Raw genomic sequence first — 12,500 nt, forward strand, 5'->3', positions numbered from 1 at the left:
GATCTCGGAAGCTAAGCAGGGTCGGGCCTGGTTAGTACTTGGATGGGAGACCGCCTGGGAATACCAGGTGCTGTAAGCTTTTTGTCACTGCCTTGTGGAATTTCAACTCTTTGTCCGTTTTTTCCCACAAGGTTGAAATATGTGCCCTCGCTTTGAAATAAGTCAGCAAGGTTAGTTTGTATTTCATCCAACAATCTGTGCTACAAATTATGGCTACAGTATATGCAATTTCTTCCACTTTTTGAGTGACACAAAGATGCTTATCTAAATGGTGAAAATGCAACAGCTGTTAATCAGGCTCACTTTGACTTTACATAGTGCAGCAAGAGATTGTTTCTTGCTTACGGCCACACCGGCCTGAGTACGCCTGATCTCGTCTGATCTCGGAAGCTAAGCAGGGTCGGGCCTGGTTAGTACTTGGATGGGAGACCGCCTGGGAATACCAGGTGCTGTAAGCTTTTTGTCACTGCCTTGTGGAATTTCAACTCTTTGTCCGTTTTTTCCCACAAGGTTGAAATATGTGCCCTCGCTTTGAAATAAGTAAGCAAGGTTAGTTTGTATTTCATCCAACAATCTGTGCTACAGTATATGCAATTTCTTCCACTTTTTGAGTGACACAAAGATGCTTATCTAAATGGTGAAAATGCAACAGCTGTTAATCAGGCTCACTTTGACTTTACATAGTGCAGCAAGAGATTGTTTCTCGCTTACGGCCACACCGGCCTGAGTACGCCTGATCTCGTCTGATCTCGGAAGCTAAGCAGGGTCGGGCCTGGTTAGTACTTGGATGGGAGACCGCCTGGGAATACCAGGTGCTGTAAGCTTTTTGTCACTGCCTTGTGGAATTTCAACTCTTTGTCCGTTTTTTCCCACAAGGTTGAAATATGTGCCCTCGCTTTGAAATAAGTAAGCAAGGTTAGTTTGTATTTCATCCAACAATCTGTGCTACAAATTATGGCTACAGTATATGCAATTTCTTCCACTTTTTGAGTGACACAAAGATGCTTATCTAAATGGTGAAAATGCAACAGCTGTTAATCAGGCTCACTTTGACTTTACATAGTGCAGCAAGAGATTGTTTCTCGTTTACGGCCACACCGGCCTGAGTACGCCTGATCTCGTCTGATCTCGGAAGCTAAGCAGGGTCGGGCCTGGTTAGTACTTGGATGGGAGACCGCCTGGGAATACCAGGTGCTGTAAGCTTTTTGTCACTGCCTTGTGGAATTTCAACTCTTTGTCCGTTTTTTCCCACAAGGTTGAAATATGTGCCCTCGCTTTGAAATAAGTAAGCAAGGTTAGTTTGTATTTCATCCAACAATCTGTGCTACAGTATATGCAATTTCTTCCACTTTTTGAGTGACACAAAGATGCTTATCTAAATGGTGAAAATGCAACAGCTGTTAATCAGGCTCACTTTGACTTTACATAGTGCAGCAAGAGATTGTTTCTCGCTTACGGCCACACCGGCCTGAGTACGCCTGATCTCGTCTGATCTCGGAAGCTAAGCAGGGTCGGGCCTGGTTAGTACTTGGATGGGAGACCGCCTGGGAATACCAGGTGCTGTAAGCTTTTTGTCACTGCCTTGTGGAATTTCAACTCTTTGTCCGTTTTTTCCCACAAGGTTGAAATATGTGCCCTCGCTTTGAAATAAGTAAGCAAGGTTAGTTTGTATTTCATCCAACAATCTGTGCTACAAATTATGGCTACAGTATATGCAATTTCTTCCACTTTTTGAGTGACACAAAGATGCTTATCTAAATGGTGAAAATGCAACAGCTGTTAATCAGGCTCACTTTGACTTTACATAGTGCAGCAAGAGATTGTTTCTCGTTTACGGCCACACCGGCCTGAGTACGCCTGATCTCGTCTGATCTCGGAAGCTAAGCAGGGTCGGGCCTGGTTAGTACTTGGATGGGAGACCGCCTGGGAATACCAGGTGCTGTAAGCTTTTTGTCACTGCCTTGTGGAATTTCAACTCTTTGTCCGTTTTTTCCCACAAGGTTGAAATATGTGCCCTCGCTTTGAAATAAGTAAGCAAGGTTAGTTTGTATTTCATCCAACAATCTGTGCTACAGTATATGCAATTTCTTCCACTTTTTGAGTGACACAAAGATGCTTATCTAAATGGTGAAAATGCAACAGCTGTTAATCAGGCTCACTTTGACTTTACATAGTGCAGCAAGAGATTGTTTCTCGCTTACGGCCACACCGGCCTGAGTACGCCTGATCTCGTCTGATCTCGGAAGCTAAGCAGGGTCGGGCCTGGTTAGTACTTGGATGGGAGACCGCCTGGGAATACCAGGTGCTGTAAGCTTTTTGTCACTGCCTTGTGGAATTTCAACTCTTTGTCCGTTTTTTCCCACAAGGTTGAAATATGTGCCCTCGCTTTGAAATAAGTAAGCAAGGTTAGTTTGTATTTCATCCAACAATCTGTGCTACAAATTATGGCTACAGTATATGCAATTTCTTCCACTTTTTGAGTGACACAAAGATGCTTATCTAAATGGTGAAAATGCAACAGCTGTTAATCAGGCTCACTTTGACTTTACATAGTGCAGCAAGAGATTGTTTCTTGCTTACGGCCACACCGGCCTGAGTACGCCTGATCTCGTCTGATCTCGGAAGCTAAGCAGGGTCGGGCCTGGTTAGTACTTGGATGGGAGACCGCCTGGGAATACCAGGTGCTGTAAGCTTTTTGTCACTGCCTTGTGGAATTTCAACTCTTTGTCCGTTTTTTCCCACAAGGTTGAAATATGTGCCCTCGCTTTGAAATAAGTAAGCAAGGTTAGTTTGTATTTCATCCAACAATCTGTGCTACAGTATATGCAATTTCTTCCACTTTTTGAGTGACACAAAGATGCTTATCCAAATGGTGAAAATGCAACAGCTGTTAATCAGGCTCACTTTGACTTTACATAGTGCAGCAAGAGATTGTTTCTCGCTTACGGCCACACCGGCCTGAGTACGCCTGATCTCGTCTGATCTCGGAAGCTAAGCAGGGTCGGGCCTGGTTAGTACTTGGATGGGAGACCGCCTGGGAATACCAGGTGCTGTAAGCTTTTTGTCACTGCCTTGTGGAATTTCAACTCTTTGTCCGTTTTTTCCCACAAGGTTGAAATATGTGCCCTCGCTTTGAAATAAGTAAGCAAGGTTAGTTTGTATTTCATCCAACAATCTGTGCTACAGTATATGCAATTTCTTCCACTTTTTGAGTGACACAAAGATGCTTATCTAAATGGTGAAAATGCAACAGCTGTTAATCAGGCTCACTTTGACTTTACATAGTGCAGCAAGAGATTGTTTCTCGCTTACGGCCACACCGGCCTGAGTACGCCTGATCTCGTCTGATCTCGGAAGCTAAGCAGGGTCGGGCCTGGTTAGTACTTGGATGGGAGACCGCCTGGGAATACCAGGTGCTGTAAGCTTTTTGTCACTGCCTTGTGGAATTTCAACTCTTTGTCCGTTTTTTCCCACAAGGTTGAAATATGTGCCCTCGCTTTGAAATAAGTAAGCAAGGTTAGTTTGTATTTCATCCAACAATCTGTGCTACAGTATATGCAATTTCTTCCACTTTTTGAGTGACACAAAGATGCTTATCTAAATGGTGAAAATGCAACAGCTGTTAATCAGGCTCACTTTGACTTTACATAGTGCAGCAAGAGATTGTTTCTCGCTTTCGGCCACACCGGCCTGAGTACGCCTGATCTCGTCTGATCTCGGAAGCTAAGCAGGGTCGGGCCTGGTTAGTACTTGGATGGGAGACCGCCTGGGAATACCAGGTGCTGTAAGCTTTTTGTCACTGCCTTGTGGAATTTCAACTCTTTGTCCGTTTTTTCCCACAAGGTTGAAATATGTGCCCTCGCTTTGAAATAAGTAAGCAAGGTTAGTTTGTATTTCATCCAACAATCTGTGCTACAAATTATGGCTACAGTATATGCAATTTCTTCCACTTTTTGAGTGACACAAAGATGCTTATCTAAATGGTGAAAATGCAACAGCTGTTAATCAGGCTCACTTTGACTTTACATAGTGCAGCAAGAGATTGTTTCTCGCTTACGGCCACACCGGCCTGAGTACGCCTGATCTCGTCTGATCTCGGAAGCTAAGCAGGGTCGGGCCTGGTTAGTACTTGGATGGGAGACCGCCTGGGAATACCAGGTGCTGTAAGCTTTTTGTCACTGCCTTGTGGAATTTCAACTCTTTGTCCGTTTTTTCCCACAAGGTTGAAATATGTGCCCTCGCTTTGAAATAAGTAAGCAAGGTTAGTTTGTATTTCATCCAACAATCTGTGCTACAAATTATGGCTACAGTATATGCAATTTCTTCCACTTTTTGAGTGACACAAAGATGCTTATCTAAATGGTGAAAATGCAACAGCTGTTAATCAGGCTCACTTTGACTTTACATAGTGCAGCAAGAGATTGTTTCTCGCTTACGGCCACACCGGCCTGAGTACGCCTGATCTCGTCTGATCTCGGAAGCTAAGCAGGGTCGGGCCTGGTTAGTACTTGGATGGGAGACCGCCTGGGAATACCAGGTGCTGTAAGCTTTTTGTCACTGCCTTGTGGAATTTCAACTCTTTGTCCGTTTTTTCCCACAAGGTTGAAATATGTGCCCTCGCTTTGAAATAAGTAAGCAAGGTTAGTTTGTATTTCATCCAACAATCTGTGCTACAGTATATGCAATTTCTTCCACTTTTTGAGTGACACAAAGATGCTTATCTAAATGGTGAAAATGCAACAGCTGTTAATCAGGCTCACTTTGACTTTACATAGTGCAGCAAGAGATTGTTTCTCGCTTACGGCCACACCGGCCTGAGTACGCCTGATCTCGTCTGATCTCGGAAGCTAAGCAGGGTCGGGCCTGGTTAGTACTTGGATGGGAGACCGCCTGGGAATACCAGGTGCTGTAAGCTTTTTGTCACTGCCTTGTGGAATTTCAACTCTTTGTCCGTTTTTTCCCACAAGGTTGAAATATGTGCCCTCGCTTTGAAATAAGTAAGCAAGGTTAGTTTGTATTTCATCCAACAATCTGTGCTACAAATTATGGCTACAGTATATGCAATTTCTTCCACTTTTTGAGTGACACAAAGATGCTTATCTAAATGGTGAAAATGCAACAGCTGTTAATCAGGCTCACTTTGACTTTACATAGTGCAGCAAGAGATTGTTTCTCGTTTACGGCCACACCGGCCTGAGTACGCCTGATCTCGTCTGATCTCGGAAGCTAAGCAGGGTCGGGCCTGGTTAGTACTTGGATGGGAGACCGCCTGGGAATACCAGGTGCTGTAAGCTTTTTGTCACTGCCTTGTGGAATTTCAACTCTTTGTCCGTTTTTTCCCACAAGGTTGAAATATGTGCCCTCGCTTTGAAATAAGTAAGCAAGGTTAGTTTGTATTTCATCCAACAATCTGTGCTACAGTATATGCAATTTCTTCCACTTTTTGAGTGACACAAAGATGCTTATCTAAATGGTGAAAATGCAACAGCTGTTAATCAGGCTCACTTTGACTTTACATAGTGCAGCAAGAGATTGTTTCTCGCTTACGGCCACACCGGCCTGAGTACGCCTGATCTCGTCTGATCTCGGAAGCTAAGCAGGGTCGGGCCTGGTTAGTACTTGGATGGGAGACCGCCTGGGAATACCAGGTGCTGTAAGCTTTTTGTCACTGCCTTGTGGAATTTCAACTCTTTGTCCGTTTTTTCCCACAAGGTTGAAATATGTGCCCTCGCTTTGAAATAAGTAAGCAAGGTTAGTTTGTATTTCATCCAACAATCTGTGCTACAAATTATGGCTACAGTATATGCAATTTCTTCCACTTTTTGAGTGACACAAAGATGCTTATCTAAATGGTGAAAATGCAACAGCTGTTAATCAGGCTCACTTTGACTTTACATAGTGCAGCAAGAGATTGTTTCTTGCTTACGGCCACACCGGCCTGAGTACGCCTGATCTCGTCTGATCTCGGAAGCTAAGCAGGGTCGGGCCTGGTTAGTACTTGGATGGGAGACCGCCTGGGAATACCAGGTGCTGTAAGCTTTTTGTCACTGCCTTGTGGAATTTCAACTCTTTGTCCGTTTTTTCCCACAAGGTTGAAATATGTGCCCTCGCTTTGAAATAAGTAAGCAAGGTTAGTTTGTATTTCATCCAACAATCTGTGCTACAGTATATGCAATTTCTTCCACTTTTTGAGTGACACAAAGATGCTTATCCAAATGGTGAAAATGCAACAGCTGTTAATCAGGCTCACTTTGACTTTACATAGTGCAGCAAGAGATTGTTTCTCGCTTACGGCCACACCGGCCTGAGTACGCCTGATCTCGTCTGATCTCGGAAGCTAAGCAGGGTCGGGCCTGGTTAGTACTTGGATGGGAGACCGCCTGGGAATACCAGGTGCTGTAAGCTTTTTGTCACTGCCTTGTGGAATTTCAACTCTTTGTCCGTTTTTTCCCACAAGGTTGAAATATGTGCCCTCGCTTTGAAATAAGTAAGCAAGGTTAGTTTGTATTTCATCCAACAATCTGTGCTACAGTATATGCAATTTCTTCCACTTTTTGAGTGACACAAAGATGCTTATCCAAATGGTGAAAATGCAACAGCTGTTAATCAGGCTCACTTTGACTTTACATAGTGCAGCAAGAGATTGTTTCTCGCTTACGGCCACACCGGCCTGAGTACGCCTGATCTCGTCTGATCTCGGAAGCTAAGCAGGGTCGGGCCTGGTTAGTACTTGGATGGGAGACCGCCTGGGAATACCAGGTGCTGTAAGCTTTTTGTCACTGCCTTGTGGAATTTCAACTCTTTGTCCGTTTTTTCCCACAAGGTTGAAATATGTGCCCTCGCTTTGAAATAAGTAAGCAAGGTTAGTTTGTATTTCATCCAACAATCTGTGCTACAGTATATGCAATTTCTTCCACTTTTTGAGTGACACAAAGATGCTTATCTAAATGGTGAAAATGCAACAGCTGTTAATCAGGCTCACTTTGACTTTACATAGTGCAGCAAGAGATTGTTTCTCGCTTACGGCCACACCGGCCTGAGTACGCCTGATCTCGTCTGATCTCGGAAGCTAAGCAGGGTCGGGCCTGGTTAGTACTTGGATGGGAGACCGCCTGGGAATACCAGGTGCTGTAAGCTTTTTGTCACTGCCTTGTGGAATTTCAACTCTTTGTCCGTTTTTTCCCACAAGGTTGAAATATGTGCCCTCGCTTTGAAATAAGTAAGCAAGGTTAGTTTGTATTTCATCCAACAATCTGTGCTACAAATTATGGCTACAGTATATGCAATTTCTTCCACTTTTTGAGTGACACAAAGATGCTTATCTAAATGGTGAAAATGCAACAGCTGTTAATCAGGCTCACTTTGACTTTACATAGTGCAGCAAGAGATTGTTTCTCGTTTACGGCCACACCGGCCTGAGTACGCCTGATCTCGTCTGATCTCGGAAGCTAAGCAGGGTCGGGCCTGGTTAGTACTTGGATGGGAGACCGCCTGGGAATACCAGGTGCTGTAAGCTTTTTGTCACTGCCTTGTGGAATTTCAACTCTTTGTCCGTTTTTTCCCACAAGGTTGAAATATGTGCCCTCGCTTTGAAATAAGTAAGCAAGGTTAGTTTGTATTTCATCCAACAATCTGTGCTACAGTATATGCAATTTCTTCCACTTTTTGAGTGACACAAAGATGCTTATCTAAATGGTGAAAATGCAACAGCTGTTAATCAGGCTCACTTTGACTTTACATAGTGCAGCAAGAGATTGTTTCTCGCTTACGGCCACACCGGCCTGAGTACGCCTGATCTCGTCTGATCTCGGAAGCTAAGCAGGGTCGGGCCTGGTTAGTACTTGGATGGGAGACCGCCTGGGAATACCAGGTGCTGTAAGCTTTTTGTCACTGCCTTGTGGAATTTCAACTCTTTGTCCGTTTTTTCCCACAAGGTTGAAATATGTGCCCTCGCTTTGAAATAAGTAAGCAAGGTTAGTTTGTATTTCATCCAACAATCTGTGCTACAAATTATGGCTACAGTATATGCAATTTCTTCCACTTTTTGAGTGACACAAAGATGCTTATCTAAATGGTGAAAATGCAACAGCTGTTAATCAGGCTCACTTTGACTTTACATAGTGCAGCAAGAGATTGTTTCTTGCTTACGGCCACACCGGCCTGAGTACGCCTGATCTCGTCTGATCTCGGAAGCTAAGCAGGGTCGGGCCTGGTTAGTACTTGGATGGGAGACCGCCTGGGAATACCAGGTGCTGTAAGCTTTTTGTCACTGCCTTGTGGAATTTCAACTCTTTGTCCGTTTTTTCCCACAAGGTTGAAATATGTGCCCTCGCTTTGAAATAAGTAAGCAAGGTTAGTTTGTATTTCATCCAACAATCTGTGCTACAGTATATGCAATTTCTTCCACTTTTTGAGTGACACAAAGATGCTTATCCAAATGGTGAAAATGCAACAGCTGTTAATCAGGCTCACTTTGACTTTACATAGTGCAGCAAGAGATTGTTTCTCGCTTACGGCCACACCGGCCTGAGTACGCCTGATCTCGTCTGATCTCGGAAGCTAAGCAGGGTCGGGCCTGGTTAGTACTTGGATGGGAGACCGCCTGGGAATACCAGGTGCTGTAAGCTTTTTGTCACTGCCTTGTGGAATTTCAACTCTTTGTCCGTTTTTTCCCACAAGGTTGAAATATGTGCCCTCGCTTTGAAATAAGTAAGCAAGGTTAGTTTGTATTTCATCCAACAATCTGTGCTACAGTATATGCAATTTCTTCCACTTTTTGAGTGACACAAAGATGCTTATCCAAATGGTGAAAATGCAACAGCTGTTAATCAGGCTCACTTTGACTTTACATAGTGCAGCAAGAGATTGTTTCTCGCTTACGGCCACACCGGCCTGAGTACGCCTGATCTCGTCTGATCTCGGAAGCTAAGCAGGGTCGGGCCTGGTTAGTACTTGGATGGGAGACCGCCTGGGAATACCAGGTGCTGTAAGCTTTTTGTCACTGCCTTGTGGAATTTCAACTCTTTGTCCGTTTTTTCCCACAAGGTTGAAATATGTGCCCTCGCTTTGAAATAAGTAAGCAAGGTTAGTTTGTATTTCATCCAACAATCTGTGCTACAGTATATGCAATTTCTTCCACTTTTTGAGTGACACAAAGATGCTTATCTAAATGGTGAAAATGCAACAGCTGTTAATCAGGCTCACTTTGACTTTACATAGTGCAGCAAGAGATTGTTTCTCGCTTACGGCCACACCGGCCTGAGTACGCCTGATCTCGTCTGATCTCGGAAGCTAAGCAGGGTCGGGCCTGGTTAGTACTTGGATGGGAGACCGCCTGGGAATACCAGGTGCTGTAAGCTTTTTGTCACTGCCTTGTGGAATTTCAACTCTTTGTCCGTTTTTTCCCACAAGGTTGAAATATGTGCCCTCGCTTTGAAATAAGTAAGCAAGGTTAGTTTGTATTTCATCCAACAATCTGTGCTACAGTATATGCAATTTCTTCCACTTTTTGAGTGACACAAAGATGCTTATCTAAATGGTGAAAATGCAACAGCTGTTAATCAGGCTCACTTTGACTTTACATAGTGCAGCAAGAGATTGTTTCTCGCTTACGGCCACACCGGCCTGAGTACGCCTGATCTCGTCTGATCTCGGAAGCTAAGCAGGGTCGGGCCTGGTTAGTACTTGGATGGGAGACCGCCTGGGAATACCAGGTGCTGTAAGCTTTTTGTCACTGCCTTGTGGAATTTCAACTCTTTGTCCGTTTTTTCCCACAAGGTTGAAATATGTGCCCTCGCTTTGAAATAAGTAAGCAAGGTTAGTTTGTATTTCATCCAACAATCTGTGCTACAGTATATGCAATTTCTTCCACTTTTTGAGTGACACAAAGATGCTTATCTAAATGGTGAAAATGCAACAGCTGTTAATCAGGCTCACTTTGACTTTACATAGTGCAGCAAGAGATTGTTTCTTGCTTACGGCCACACCGGCCTGAGTACGCCTGATCTCGTCTGATCTCGGAAGCTAAGCAGGGTCGGGCCTGGTTAGTACTTGGATGGGAGACCGCCTGGGAATACCAGGTGCTGTAAGCTTTTTGTCACTGCCTTGTGGAATTTCAACTCTTTGTCCGTTTTTTCCCACAAGGTTGAAATATGTGCCCTCGCTTTGAAATAAGTAAGCAAGGTTAGTTTGTATTTCATCCAACAATCTGTGCTACAGTATATGCAATTTCTTCCACTTTTTGAGTGACACAAAGATGCTTATCCAAATGGTGAAAATGCAACAGCTGTTAATCAGGCTCACTTTGACTTTACATAGTGCAGCAAGAGATTGTTTCTCGCTTACGGCCACACCGGCCTGAGTACGCCTGATCTCGTCTGATCTCGGAAGCTAAGCAGGGTCGGGCCTGGTTAGTACTTGGATGGGAGACCGCCTGGGAATACCAGGTGCTGTAAGCTTTTTGTCACTGCCTTGTGGAATTTCAACTCTTTGTCCGTTTTTTCCCACAAGGTTGAAATATGTGCCCTCGCTTTGAAATAAGTAAGCAAGGTTAGTTTGTATTTCATCCAACAATCTGTGCTACAGTATATGCAATTTCTTCCACTTTTTGAGTGACACAAAGATGCTTATCCAAATGGTGAAAATGCAACAGCTGTTAATCAGGCTCACTTTGACTTTACATAGTGCAGCAAGAGATTGTTTCTCGCTTACGGCCACACCGGCCTGAGTACGCCTGATCTCGTCTGATCTCGGAAGCTAAGCAGGGTCGGGCCTGGTTAGTACTTGGATGGGAGACCGCCTGGGAATACCAGGTGCTGTAAGCTTTTTGTCACTGCCTTGTGGAATTTCAACTCTTTGTCCGTTTTTTCCCACAAGGTTGAAATATGTGCCCTCGCTTTGAAATAAGTAAGCAAGGTTAGTTTGTATTTCATCCAACAATCTGTGCTACAGTATATGCAATTTCTTCCACTTTTTGAGTGACACAAAGATGCTTATCTAAATGGTGAAAATGCAACAGCTGTTAATCAGGCTCACTTTGACTTTACATAGTGCAGCAAGAGATTGTTTCTCGCTTACGGCCACACCGGCCTGAGTACGCCTGATCTCGTCTGATCTCGGAAGCTAAGCAGGGTCGGGCCTGGTTAGTACTTGGATGGGAGACCGCCTGGGAATACCAGGTGCTGTAAGCTTTTTGTCACTGCCTTGTGGAATTTCAACTCTTTGTCCGTTTTTTCCCACAAGGTTGAAATATGTGCCCTCGCTTTGAAATAAGTAAGCAAGGTTAGTTTGTATTTCATCCAACAATCTGTGCTACAGTATATGCAATTTCTTCCACTTTTTGAGTGACACAAAGATGCTTATCTAAATGGTGAAAATGCAACAGCTGTTAATCAGGCTCACTTTGACTTTACATAGTGCAGCAAGAGATTGTTTCTCGCTTACGGCCACACCGGCCTGAGTACGCCTGATCTCGTCTGATCTCGGAAGCTAAGCAGGGTCGGGCCTGGTTAGTACTTGGATGGGAGACCGCCTGGGAATACCAGGTGCTGTAAGCTTTTTGTCACTGCCTTGTGGAATTTCAACTCTTTGTCCGTTTTTTCCCACAAGGTTGAAATATGTGCCCTCGCTTTGAAATAAGTAAGCAAGGTTAGTTTGTATTTCATCCAACAATCTGTGCTACAGTATATGCAATTTCTTCCACTTTTTGAGTGACACAAAGATGCTTATCTAAATGGTGAAAATGCAACAGCTGTTAATCAGGCTCACTTTGACTTTACATAGTGCAGCAAGAGATTGTTTCTCGCTTACGGCCACACCGGCCTGAGTACGCCTGATCTCGTCTGATCTCGGAAGCTAAGCAGGGTCGGGCCTGGTTAGTACTTGGATGGGAGACCGCCTGGGAATACCAGGTGCTGTAAGCTTTTTGTCACTGCCTTGTGGAATTTCAACTCTTTGTCCGTTTTTTCCCACAAGGTTGAAATATGTGCCCTCGCTTTGAAATAAGTAAGCAAGGTTAGTTTGTATTTCATCCAACAATCTGTGCTACAGTATATGCAATTTCTTCCACTTTTTGAGTGACACAAAGATGCTTATCTAAATGGTGAAAATGCAACAGCTGTTAATCAGGCTCACTTTGACTTTACATAGTGCAGCAAGAGATTGTTTCTCGCTTACGGCCACACCGGCCTGAGTACGCCTGATCTCGTCTGATCTCGGAAGCTAAGCAGGGTCGGGCCTGGTTAGTACTTGGATGGGAGACCGCCTGGGAATACCAGGTGCTGTAAGCTTTTTGTCACTGCCTTGTGGAATTTCAACTCTTTGTCCGTTTTTTCCCACAAGGTTGAAATATGTGCCCTCGCTTTGAAATAAGTAAGCAAGGTTAGTTTGTATTTCATCCAACAATCTGTGCTACAGTATATGCAATTTCTTCCACTTTTTGAGTGACACAAAGATGCTTATCCAAATGGTGAAAATGCAACAGCTGTTAATCAGGCTCACTT

The 12,500-nt window shown here is 44.1% G+C and overlaps 34 non-coding genes across 34 annotated transcripts in view; all 34 read left to right on the forward strand.

Annotated features, from left to right (window-relative positions):
* LOC118962616 overlaps window positions 1-79 on the forward strand; it is a 119-nt gene extending 40 nt beyond the window's left edge. The window contains exon 1 of the ribosomal RNA XR_005049955.1: window positions 1-79. This exon is cut by the window's left edge and continues 40 nt beyond it. This is a non-coding gene — a ribosomal RNA (5S ribosomal RNA).
* Window positions 80-339: 260 nt separating this feature from the next.
* LOC118962617 lies at window positions 340-458 on the forward strand. Its single transcript, XR_005049956.1, has one exon. It is a non-coding gene; the product is annotated as a 5S ribosomal RNA (ribosomal RNA).
* A 247-nt stretch (window positions 459-705) lies between these two features.
* Window positions 706-824, forward strand: LOC118962619. Its single transcript, XR_005049958.1, has one exon. It is a non-coding gene; the product is annotated as a 5S ribosomal RNA (ribosomal RNA).
* Window positions 825-1,084: 260 nt separating this feature from the next.
* Window positions 1,085-1,203, forward strand: LOC118962539. Its single transcript, XR_005049878.1, has one exon. It is a non-coding gene; the product is annotated as a 5S ribosomal RNA (ribosomal RNA).
* A 247-nt stretch (window positions 1,204-1,450) lies between these two features.
* LOC118962620 lies at window positions 1,451-1,569 on the forward strand. The gene has a single exon (XR_005049959.1). It is a non-coding gene; the product is annotated as a 5S ribosomal RNA (ribosomal RNA).
* Window positions 1,570-1,829: 260 nt separating this feature from the next.
* On the forward strand, window positions 1,830-1,948 carry LOC118962540. Its single transcript, XR_005049879.1, has one exon. It is a non-coding gene; the product is annotated as a 5S ribosomal RNA (ribosomal RNA).
* Window positions 1,949-2,195: 247 nt separating this feature from the next.
* Window positions 2,196-2,314, forward strand: LOC118962621. Its single transcript, XR_005049960.1, has one exon. It is a non-coding gene; the product is annotated as a 5S ribosomal RNA (ribosomal RNA).
* A 260-nt stretch (window positions 2,315-2,574) lies between these two features.
* LOC118962622 lies at window positions 2,575-2,693 on the forward strand. Its single transcript, XR_005049961.1, has one exon. It is a non-coding gene; the product is annotated as a 5S ribosomal RNA (ribosomal RNA).
* Window positions 2,694-2,940: 247 nt separating this feature from the next.
* LOC118962623 lies at window positions 2,941-3,059 on the forward strand. Its single transcript, XR_005049962.1, has one exon. It is a non-coding gene; the product is annotated as a 5S ribosomal RNA (ribosomal RNA).
* Window positions 3,060-3,306: 247 nt separating this feature from the next.
* Window positions 3,307-3,425, forward strand: LOC118962504. The gene has a single exon (XR_005049843.1). It is a non-coding gene; the product is annotated as a 5S ribosomal RNA (ribosomal RNA).
* A 247-nt stretch (window positions 3,426-3,672) lies between these two features.
* LOC118962546 lies at window positions 3,673-3,791 on the forward strand. Its single transcript, XR_005049885.1, has one exon. It is a non-coding gene; the product is annotated as a 5S ribosomal RNA (ribosomal RNA).
* Window positions 3,792-4,051: 260 nt separating this feature from the next.
* LOC118962505 lies at window positions 4,052-4,170 on the forward strand. Its single transcript, XR_005049844.1, has one exon. It is a non-coding gene; the product is annotated as a 5S ribosomal RNA (ribosomal RNA).
* A 260-nt stretch (window positions 4,171-4,430) lies between these two features.
* On the forward strand, window positions 4,431-4,549 carry LOC118962506. Its single transcript, XR_005049845.1, has one exon. It is a non-coding gene; the product is annotated as a 5S ribosomal RNA (ribosomal RNA).
* Window positions 4,550-4,796: 247 nt separating this feature from the next.
* On the forward strand, window positions 4,797-4,915 carry LOC118962507. The gene has a single exon (XR_005049846.1). It is a non-coding gene; the product is annotated as a 5S ribosomal RNA (ribosomal RNA).
* Window positions 4,916-5,175: 260 nt separating this feature from the next.
* LOC118962541 lies at window positions 5,176-5,294 on the forward strand. Its single transcript, XR_005049880.1, has one exon. It is a non-coding gene; the product is annotated as a 5S ribosomal RNA (ribosomal RNA).
* Window positions 5,295-5,541: 247 nt separating this feature from the next.
* LOC118962508 lies at window positions 5,542-5,660 on the forward strand. Its single transcript, XR_005049847.1, has one exon. It is a non-coding gene; the product is annotated as a 5S ribosomal RNA (ribosomal RNA).
* A 260-nt stretch (window positions 5,661-5,920) lies between these two features.
* On the forward strand, window positions 5,921-6,039 carry LOC118962510. Its single transcript, XR_005049849.1, has one exon. It is a non-coding gene; the product is annotated as a 5S ribosomal RNA (ribosomal RNA).
* A 247-nt stretch (window positions 6,040-6,286) lies between these two features.
* On the forward strand, window positions 6,287-6,405 carry LOC118962511. Its single transcript, XR_005049850.1, has one exon. It is a non-coding gene; the product is annotated as a 5S ribosomal RNA (ribosomal RNA).
* A 247-nt stretch (window positions 6,406-6,652) lies between these two features.
* LOC118962512 lies at window positions 6,653-6,771 on the forward strand. The gene has a single exon (XR_005049851.1). It is a non-coding gene; the product is annotated as a 5S ribosomal RNA (ribosomal RNA).
* A 247-nt stretch (window positions 6,772-7,018) lies between these two features.
* On the forward strand, window positions 7,019-7,137 carry LOC118962513. The gene has a single exon (XR_005049852.1). It is a non-coding gene; the product is annotated as a 5S ribosomal RNA (ribosomal RNA).
* Window positions 7,138-7,397: 260 nt separating this feature from the next.
* Window positions 7,398-7,516, forward strand: LOC118962543. The gene has a single exon (XR_005049882.1). It is a non-coding gene; the product is annotated as a 5S ribosomal RNA (ribosomal RNA).
* Window positions 7,517-7,763: 247 nt separating this feature from the next.
* Window positions 7,764-7,882, forward strand: LOC118962514. Its single transcript, XR_005049853.1, has one exon. It is a non-coding gene; the product is annotated as a 5S ribosomal RNA (ribosomal RNA).
* A 260-nt stretch (window positions 7,883-8,142) lies between these two features.
* Window positions 8,143-8,261, forward strand: LOC118962515. The gene has a single exon (XR_005049854.1). It is a non-coding gene; the product is annotated as a 5S ribosomal RNA (ribosomal RNA).
* A 247-nt stretch (window positions 8,262-8,508) lies between these two features.
* LOC118962516 lies at window positions 8,509-8,627 on the forward strand. The gene has a single exon (XR_005049855.1). It is a non-coding gene; the product is annotated as a 5S ribosomal RNA (ribosomal RNA).
* A 247-nt stretch (window positions 8,628-8,874) lies between these two features.
* Window positions 8,875-8,993, forward strand: LOC118962517. Its single transcript, XR_005049856.1, has one exon. It is a non-coding gene; the product is annotated as a 5S ribosomal RNA (ribosomal RNA).
* Window positions 8,994-9,240: 247 nt separating this feature from the next.
* On the forward strand, window positions 9,241-9,359 carry LOC118962518. The gene has a single exon (XR_005049857.1). It is a non-coding gene; the product is annotated as a 5S ribosomal RNA (ribosomal RNA).
* Window positions 9,360-9,606: 247 nt separating this feature from the next.
* LOC118962519 lies at window positions 9,607-9,725 on the forward strand. Its single transcript, XR_005049858.1, has one exon. It is a non-coding gene; the product is annotated as a 5S ribosomal RNA (ribosomal RNA).
* A 247-nt stretch (window positions 9,726-9,972) lies between these two features.
* Window positions 9,973-10,091, forward strand: LOC118962521. Its single transcript, XR_005049860.1, has one exon. It is a non-coding gene; the product is annotated as a 5S ribosomal RNA (ribosomal RNA).
* Window positions 10,092-10,338: 247 nt separating this feature from the next.
* On the forward strand, window positions 10,339-10,457 carry LOC118962522. The gene has a single exon (XR_005049861.1). It is a non-coding gene; the product is annotated as a 5S ribosomal RNA (ribosomal RNA).
* Window positions 10,458-10,704: 247 nt separating this feature from the next.
* On the forward strand, window positions 10,705-10,823 carry LOC118962523. Its single transcript, XR_005049862.1, has one exon. It is a non-coding gene; the product is annotated as a 5S ribosomal RNA (ribosomal RNA).
* Window positions 10,824-11,070: 247 nt separating this feature from the next.
* LOC118962524 lies at window positions 11,071-11,189 on the forward strand. The gene has a single exon (XR_005049863.1). It is a non-coding gene; the product is annotated as a 5S ribosomal RNA (ribosomal RNA).
* A 247-nt stretch (window positions 11,190-11,436) lies between these two features.
* LOC118962525 lies at window positions 11,437-11,555 on the forward strand. Its single transcript, XR_005049864.1, has one exon. It is a non-coding gene; the product is annotated as a 5S ribosomal RNA (ribosomal RNA).
* A 247-nt stretch (window positions 11,556-11,802) lies between these two features.
* On the forward strand, window positions 11,803-11,921 carry LOC118962526. Its single transcript, XR_005049865.1, has one exon. It is a non-coding gene; the product is annotated as a 5S ribosomal RNA (ribosomal RNA).
* Window positions 11,922-12,168: 247 nt separating this feature from the next.
* Window positions 12,169-12,287, forward strand: LOC118962527. The gene has a single exon (XR_005049866.1). It is a non-coding gene; the product is annotated as a 5S ribosomal RNA (ribosomal RNA).
* Window positions 12,288-12,500: the final 213 nt, after the last annotated feature.

This window comes from Oncorhynchus mykiss, unplaced genomic scaffold, assembly GCF_013265735.2.
Source record: "Oncorhynchus mykiss isolate Arlee unplaced genomic scaffold, USDA_OmykA_1.1 un_scaffold_778, whole genome shotgun sequence".
In the NCBI taxonomy this organism is placed as follows: domain Eukaryota; kingdom Metazoa; phylum Chordata; class Actinopteri; order Salmoniformes; family Salmonidae; genus Oncorhynchus; species Oncorhynchus mykiss.